The 8,563-nt window shown below is 38.7% G+C and overlaps 1 protein-coding gene across 1 annotated transcript in view; it reads right to left on the bottom strand.

The window, feature by feature from the left end:
* The window catches only part of LOC108285056 (60S ribosomal protein L5-like), a 59,643-nt gene that overhangs the window by 50,094 nt on the left and 986 nt on the right, over positions 1-8,563 (bottom strand). The gene's annotated exons all lie outside the window — the stretch shown is intronic.

Genomic DNA, 8,563 nt, shown 5'->3' with positions numbered 1-8,563 from the left:
TTTTTTGTATTTTTAGTAGAGACGGGGTTTCACCATGTTGACCAGGATGGTCTCAATCTCTTGACCTCGTGATCCACCCGCCTCGGCCTCCCAAAGTGCTGGGATTACAAGCGTGAGCCACCGCGCCCGGCCCAGGCATGCCTTTCAAGAGTTCATTCCAGAAACATGGGACAGGATGGGCTCAAAAGTTCACATTATGTAAGTTCTCTGACAATGAGAATTGTAGATTGCAAAGAGTCAGCTAAAGAGAGTCCTTAAAGTCCAGTATAGGTAAAACAAGTCCTCATCTGCTAAGGTTGCTTGGGTTTCATCCAGCTGGTGATTCATTGAAATAGAGTAGTAAACAAAACAAAGACACTCTGGGGAAGAAGAGACAGCTAAGATTTTTCTCTGTGGAAATACCATTGAGGCCATGCTTGACCTCATCAAGTAATTCACCTCCTCAGTTCTCCTGCTCCCTGAATACAAGAAGCCATCTTAAAGAGAGTTTCACAAGCTATTTCCTTTTCCCTCATGCTCTTTTTACCTCTGGAAAATTCCTGCTCAGCTTTCAAGTACCAATTCAAATATTGCTTTCTCTCTGTTGTGTCCTTGACTCTCTACCATCATCCTCTACTCCCACTACAGGGATAAATACTAGTTTGCTCATAGTTGCACACAAACAAGAGTTTGTTCCTTTAACATAATATTCATTATGATATATTGCAGTCAGTGATTTACGTGTATGACTCACTAGTTTGGGTACTTCTCAAGAGCAGAATTTGGGTCTAACTTGTCTTTGTTTCCTCAGTAGCTTGCATGGGGTTGGCCCATAAGAAGTGCTCAATAAATGTTTATTAAATGAAAAAAATACCGTATGTGCACCTTTCAAATTAAAGTTTAAAGTGGTTTAGTTTGGGGTTTTAACATTATTAAAATCTTTATAAAACCTTTCTAAAATCTCACCTGAGAGGCCAGGAGCATAAACTTTGTTTGAATTTTTTAAATATTAAAATAAAAAAATACACACAGACAAATGTTACACCCAATTCTCCTGCTGCTATGCTCTGAAATGGGAATGGGATTCTCAGAGTCATTTCTATCTTTTTGTAATTGATTGTAAGACTAGCCTCAAAGTATTTGGCCATGGATTGAGGGACCCAGTATTCTACTCAGTTAGATAAAAAGGTTGAAATTCTTTAGCCATTGGGTAAAGAGTCCCAAAGGGAAAATAATATGAAGAACCAAAAGGAAGAAGGCCATGTATATGTATTTGATATACATTGTATATATGTGCATAAAAATATATATGTGTACATATATACAATGTATATAATATATATACACATATATATTTTGTGTATATATACATATGTCATTGAATTTGGCCACTCTTTTCTAGTATATATGTATAGTAGTGGCCAAATTCAGTGACATATGTTCGCTTCCAATTATAAAATCCTCTGAATGCATGTGTGAGTATGTGTGTTTGTATGTATGAGGGGGAACTGGGATGTGGGAGGACAAAAGAAGAGGAGGCCTCAAAGAGAAGCCACAGATAGTAGCCAAACCCTGGTACATGGAAGCTGCACTGTAAATACTATTGATTGTTTGAATTTATGAATGAGTGAATAAATGAATGTGTGAATGATCTGTCTGTGAGTTCAACAGAGAAATCTACTTTTTGTGATGGAGGATAAAAGAATTCTAGCGTTAGAAGAGAAATTAGAGAAGAGAAAAAAGTGAAATAAAAGCATAAGAGGTGGCAAAAAAAAAAAACTAAGAAAGAGAAGGACAGAAGGGTGTATTCAGTGGTTGGAGGGAAACTTTTAAATGTGTGTTTACCAAAGTAGGTTCATTGACGTGATATAATGTATTGGAAAATCCATCTAACTTTACCTACTAAAAATTAAAGAGTTTAATAAATAGCTGTCTATGAAATACAGAGTTAGGAAAAAGTTTAATTCATACAGTGACAAGTTTATAAGTTAGACATCTATTACTGCACAAATAAGGTAATGTGTCTCCAGTACACTCAGTTGGCTGCTATTTATGCAGGATCAGCTGCTATAGCAGTTTTATCCAAGATACCATTGGGCACAGAACTAGAAAAATTGAGTTGATTATTTCCTTCAGAAAGAATTCCTGTTAAGGAAATATTCAGAGTTTAAACATTACATCCACCAAGTTGCTCAGCCTTCCTGACTTGATTGGTTGAATCGATCAATTTGTCAGAAAGTAGCTCTGATGTGTCGAGGTGCTCTGTGAAGTAAACATGAAATATTCCTGAAAGTATGCTACTCCATACACTTATGTACAAAGTCATAACATTTTGAAAATCTTTTTACCAATTAACTAAATTTATGCTATTTTTCAAGTAAATGTTATGCAGCATCCTGTTTGAAACTTTTAAAGAGCCTGGTGTCTGATTTTCAGTTGAAAATAAATGTATATGCAGTAAAATCTTAATAAAGTGGATCCTATTTAACTATAACAACAAATTAAATTTAGGTAAAAAAGACAAATGAGAAGAAAAAAACCAAGATCAGGGGATTTACTTGCGAAAATAATTCTTAAAAATTTATTTCTTGTAGAAAGTCAGATTAGACAAGAAAATGTTTTGTAATATTTAAAATTAAGTCAACAAAAGCAAATCAAGGTCTTTCAGGTAATCATGGTTCTTTACACTGAACTAAAAACATACTATTATAGTTTCTCACCCACGCCACAGTTTTGTAAAAGTGTTTTGAGTGATCAACACTTACTTTTTAAAACTTGGTGATTTGTCTATTTCCTCTTTTTCTGTCTTTCACACTCATCTCTAGGGTCCCTGAAAGCCTTCTGCCCTGCCACACCACTCCCAGCTCCATTTCGTACCTGCTAGAACCAATTTTGTACCTAGAGTACATTTTTAAAGCCCAATGTGCAAATTCTGCTTTCCCTGTGTACTTGGCTTTGACACCTGGCCTCTTGCCTAATTGCCATCTCCTTTTGCTCAAGTTCTGAAGCTAAGGTCCCTGTCTTGGTTCTTGAAAAGGAATCTTGCTCAACTGCCCTTGTAGTCAGAACTCAAGCCCCTCCTTGCTTTCTGTAGTCCTATTGAAGCCTGATCCCTTAATCTTACCTTATCGTTGGACCTAGACACTGAATGCTCCTTGCCTGCCTTGTCTTCCTATTAACTGACAGAGTCCCACAATGTTTCCTGTACTCATTTAGCCAGATGTCTTCCTGCTGCCTGCTGCTGAGTATTTATAGGTACTCTAAGCACCAATAAGTTATATGAGAAAGAGGAATCTGTACGTCAGTTTTTGGAGGCAATTATTTTAGATGTTATTCTTAACTAAAGTTATGCATTAGAATCATCTGGGGAGCTTTTGGAAACACAAACTGGCCTCGGCCCATGTTTAAGTTTAAATGTTTTTTAAGATGATTCTCATATTACCTATAGATAGAATTATAGAAGGCTATGAACTCCTTTAGGAGCTCATTCTTTGTCCCTTATTCATTTGCCTGCCTGCCTGCCTGCCTTTCTTCTTTCCTTCTCTTCCTCTTTTCTTCTTTGCTTTCTTCAATTGCTATATGTACAGTGCCTGACATGTAACAGGCACTTAGAAACTGGCTGCTCACTGATTGATCATCAGGGAGATGGCAGCAGAGTAGATGGATCAAGAATTCTGAATTTACAAAAATGTGGCCCATCTTGATAGAAATGTGATTCCATTTTTTATAACAGCAGTTCTCAAGCTATTTGGTATTAGGACCTCTTTATATTGATAAAAATTGGGCTTCAAAGAGCTTTTGTTTATGTGAACTATATCTATTGATATTCATCATATTAGAAATTAAAATTGAGAAAATCTTAAAACACAAGAATACACAGAAATGCATTCCACTAGCCATCAGAGTGATGATGTTATCACTCATCATGTAGCTTCCAGAAAATGCCATTGTACACGTATGAGAAAATAAGAGTAAAAGGAACATAACATCTTAGTTATGAAAATAGTTTTTACCTCATCAGTCCCCTAAAAGAGTCTCAGGGACCTCTGGGATTCCCAGATTACCGTCTGTGAAGTGCTGCTCTATAAAGACAAAAACTGATTGGAGGAATAATTCTTAGAAGAAGGGTGGAAAGTAAAAGGAATGGGTATGTGTTCCAAAAGTAGGCAGCTGGGAGAAGGTCAAAGCCAAAGCATAGAAATCACATCTAGGAATAACCCCAAAGACAGCCTGTGGGTAATATAAGATGGTATGAGAGTGTAGGCAGAAATGTAAAGTAATTCTGTTTGATAGCAAATATTTCTAAATCATACCCAAGCATTTGTCTTTGCCTTGTGTATCACTTGTGTTTAAGTTGAAATTCATGTTGATATAACAGGTGATGTTTTAAATAAAAATAATGTTATGAAGAAAGCATAGAGAGTTGAGTATGCCTCCAAAACCCTTCTCTCCTCTGTGATGCATAAAAAATAGCTTAATCAGGTATAGGCAGAGTCTCTGGACCCATGCCTATCAGTGATTCTCAAACTTGAGTGAGCATGAGAATTACCAGGAACACATTCAAATCAGAGGTTATGATTCAGAAGATCTGCAGTGGGGCCCTCTATTCTACATGTTTCTGAGCATATGGAAGACATTTTGAGAAATGATGCCTTGTAGTAGACAAACACAAATGTTATCTGGGGGTGTTACCTGGATGGCTGCAGGGAGAGATGATTTGCCCTCATGGACTTTTGCCTTGCCCACCACTACTTAATTTAGGAAGAGAATAATCATATTCTTTAACCACAGAGTTTGGTTTGTGGTTTGAGAATACTGGTTTCATAAGTAAAATGAAATTCTTTCTTTGGGACATCCTTTATGTTGAGTACTTCCAGCCAGTATTGAGCTGACATGAGGGAACCAAAACATCAGGACATTTGGTTTTCCTTGTCGAGGTGGGAACAGACAGTGTATAACAAATAGCACATGCTGTTTATTCCTCCAGAGAAAGGAGGGAGGAGGGGCCGTTTATTGGTACCAATAACTGAGTGCCGAAGAAGGCTAGCATTTGTGTTAGAAGGGTTGAGACCACTTTAAACATTGCAATTATATTTGAGTCCAGTTCACCTTATTGTGAAAGAAGGCAGTGAACCTAACTCATTGCCTTTTACTCACACCTCCAGAACAAATACCCCCAGATTTTACTGCCCACCAAAACAGGCAGAAGAGGCGACTATGTAGTTCTGGTGGGTGAAGAGTCGCCTAGTAGTTTGTTCTTTACTGATGAGGAGGGAGGCTTTCTTGCTAATCACCTTGGGGTGTAGCAGACTTCCTCTGTTGACACCCACAGGCTAGGAACATTTTCATGAAAAAGAACATCATTTTGCATCTGATTCTCTTGAAGGAAGATTAGCAGATAGAAGGATTTTTTTTTTAATTGCTAGTTTTTCAAGTTGGAGCTCAGCAGGCCAGGGTGGCTGAGGTCTCATCTGTGACACTAGCCATTGTTTATTAATGACAGTGGGATGTTTTATGTGAAGGCAGCAGGAGTTAACACAAAAGCAGCCTTGGGGGCTGGGGAGCAGTGGAAAGGACAGATAGAAGAAGCAGAGAGGTATCAGGGAGAGGAGGGAAGAGGAGGAGAAAGCAGGGGAGGGAGCCCAAGGACATCTTGTTCTCACTATGGTGCTCATAACACTCAGAAAGTATTGTCCAGCAGATTGTAAATTTCAAAAGGACAGAGCATTTTTATCTACAATCTCTTTGAATAAGAGCGAATTACCTATTGAAAAGCAGAAAAAACAATGTTCGCTCTTTTGATAATGAAGATTGCAGGTCATACCCCACAGAGAGACTGTAGAGCACAGCTTGTGCCTTCTGTTTATTGCTCTATCAAGGCTTAGCTGGCATAATTTTTCTCAAAACCCCCTTCGCAACCCATTCTGTGAACATGCCACATGGTGGTGACCAGAGTCTCTATTTCTTCCTCAATTATAAATGATAACAGCAAAAGTTTTCTTTGTTGGATATTTTTTTCTAGAAATGCCAAGAGCCAGTTTATGGGTAGCATTAGAATGGGTCTGCTGGGATGTTCCTCTGTTGTTGTAGAAATGGGAGGATGACATGGTGATATGGTTTGTGCTTGCACCCAAATCTCATCTTGAATTGTAGTTCCCATAATCCCCACATGTTGTGGGAGGGACCTCATGGCAGGTGATTAGATTATGAGGGCAGATCCCCCATGCTGTTCTCATGATAGTGAGTTTTCATGAGATACGATGGTTTTATAAGGGGCTTTTCTCCATTTCACTCGGCACTCATTCTCTCTCCTGCTGCCCTGTGAAGAGGTGCCTTCCACCATGATTGTAAGGTTCCTAAGGCCTCCCTAGCCATGCAGAACTGTGAGTCAATTAAACCTCTTTCCTTTATAAGTTACCCAGTCTCGGGTATGTCTTCACAGCAGCGTGAGAACAGACTAATACAGTAAATTAGTACTGCAGAGAGTAGGGTGTTGCTATAAGGATATCTGAAAATGTGGAAGCGACTTTGGAACTGGGTAACAGGCAGAGCCTGGAACAGTTTGGAGGGCTCAGAAGAAGACAGGAAAATGTGGGAAAGTTTGAAACTTCCTGGAGACTTGTTAAATGGCATTGACCAAAATGCGGATAGTGAATGAATAAAGTTCATGCTGAGGTGGTCTCGATGGAGATGAGGAACTTGTTGGGAACTAGAGTAAAGGTCACTCTTGCTATGCAGAAAGACTGGCAGCATTTTGCCCCTACTCTAGAGATCTGTGGAACTTTGAACTTGAGAGAGATGATTTAAGGTATCTGGCAGAAGAAATTTCTAAGCAGCAAAGTGTTCAAGAGGAAGCAGAATATCAAAGTTGGGAAATTTTGCAGCCTGATGATGCAGTAGAAAAGAAAAACCCATTTTCTGAGGGAAAATTCAAGCAAGCTGCAGAAATTTGCCTAAGTAATGAGGAGCCAAATATTAATCACCAAGACAATGGAGAAAATGTCAGAGACCTTCATGGCAGCCCCTCCCATCACAGACCTGAGGCCTAGGAGGGAAAAATGCTTTCATGGGTTGGGCCCAGGATCCCCCTGCTCTATGCAGCCTCAGGACATGGTACCCTGCATCCCAGTTGCTTCAGCTCCAGCCATGGCTAAAAGGGGCCAAGGTACAGCTCAGGCCATTCTTCAGAGGGTGCAAGCCCCAAGTGTTGGCAGCTTATGTGTGGTGTTGAGCCTGTGGGTGCACAGAAGCCAAGAACTGAGGTTTGGAAACCTCCACCTAGATTTCAGAGGATATATAGGAACACCTTGATGTCCAGGCAGAACTTTGCTGCAGTTTATACATTTTAGCGTAGATTCATTCACTTTATTTAATTTAGTTTCCCAAATTTATTTAAATATGAAAACTTTTCTTAGAGGAACGCTTAAAAATATTATCGCTCCAAACAAAGATTACAGTTTACCTAAATATCTCTATTGGAGAGAAGAATTTAGAAATCAAGGAGTAACCCTGGAAATTTATTTGGCACAATTTTGATGGAATGAGAAGTGCCGAGGAGGCAATAGTGAGAAAATAACTGTCAATTGAATTTGCAGATGGTCCTAAAAGAGAAATGCTTTCAAATGCCAATGAATAGTCATTCTTCTAAAGCAAAATATGATAGTTTTGTTAAGATTTTTAAATCAACAATTTATTAATCAGACAAGAAGCATTTGCAAAGTGAGCACATGTTTGACATAGTTCTAGATAGCCTATGTGCTGCCTATCCCCATGGGCCTCCAGACCCACCCTATACCCTTCTGTGCTCTGATCACTGTCTCAAGAGATTGACCTGTGTATACCATATCAGTGCTCTTTCTCATGTTCTGATTTCGAGTTGGATTTGTCCAGTGGAAAACACCAACAGGAGATTAGAATGGTGGCTTCTATTAGCTACTCTCCCAGCTCAGGCTTATTAAGGCTGGGCGTGTTCCCCTACTGAAGGTCACAGGCCTCTCCACATAACTTTCTTTCTGAGTCCAAGTTCTGATAAGCACACCATCCCTTCGCCCCCTCAGGCCTAGGAGTGATAATAACACCTGTCTGTAACCTGCCCTTGGTCATGTAGTAAACCTTGTGTGAGATCCCTTAACAATGACCTCATCTTGGTTAAAAAAAAAAGTCCCTTTCCTTAACTTACCTCAATTTGAGTATTTCATCAATTTTCTGCCAGAGTTCTAACAAATATACTCTGGGAAATTAAATAAACTTTTAAAAAAACAGTGTAACAGATATTGTCCCCACCTTTAGGGAACTTACGACCTCATTGAAGAAGGTCATTTTGTAAAATGATCGCAGGAGGAATAAATATTAGCATACAGGACACCCACTATACCAGTAGAGAGATACTACAGAGCACTGGGTTTTACTTTTCTTTTTTATTTTTTGACAGCTTTATTGAGTTATAATTTAAAATGTACAATTTGATAAGTTCCAACATAGGTGTATACCAGTGACACCATCAAAAACATCAAGATAATGAACGTATCTATCACCTCCAAAAGTTTTCTTTTTTTTTTTTTTTTTTTTTTTTTTTTTTTTTTTT

This window comes from Cebus imitator, unplaced genomic scaffold (genome assembly GCF_001604975.1).
Source record: "Cebus imitator isolate Cc_AM_T3 unplaced genomic scaffold, Cebus_imitator-1.0 Scaffold289, whole genome shotgun sequence".
NCBI lineage: Eukaryota > Metazoa > Chordata > Mammalia > Primates > Cebidae > Cebus > Cebus imitator.
The sequence above is the reverse complement of the archived record's forward strand: the minus strand, read 5'-3'. Positions and strand labels throughout refer to the sequence as shown.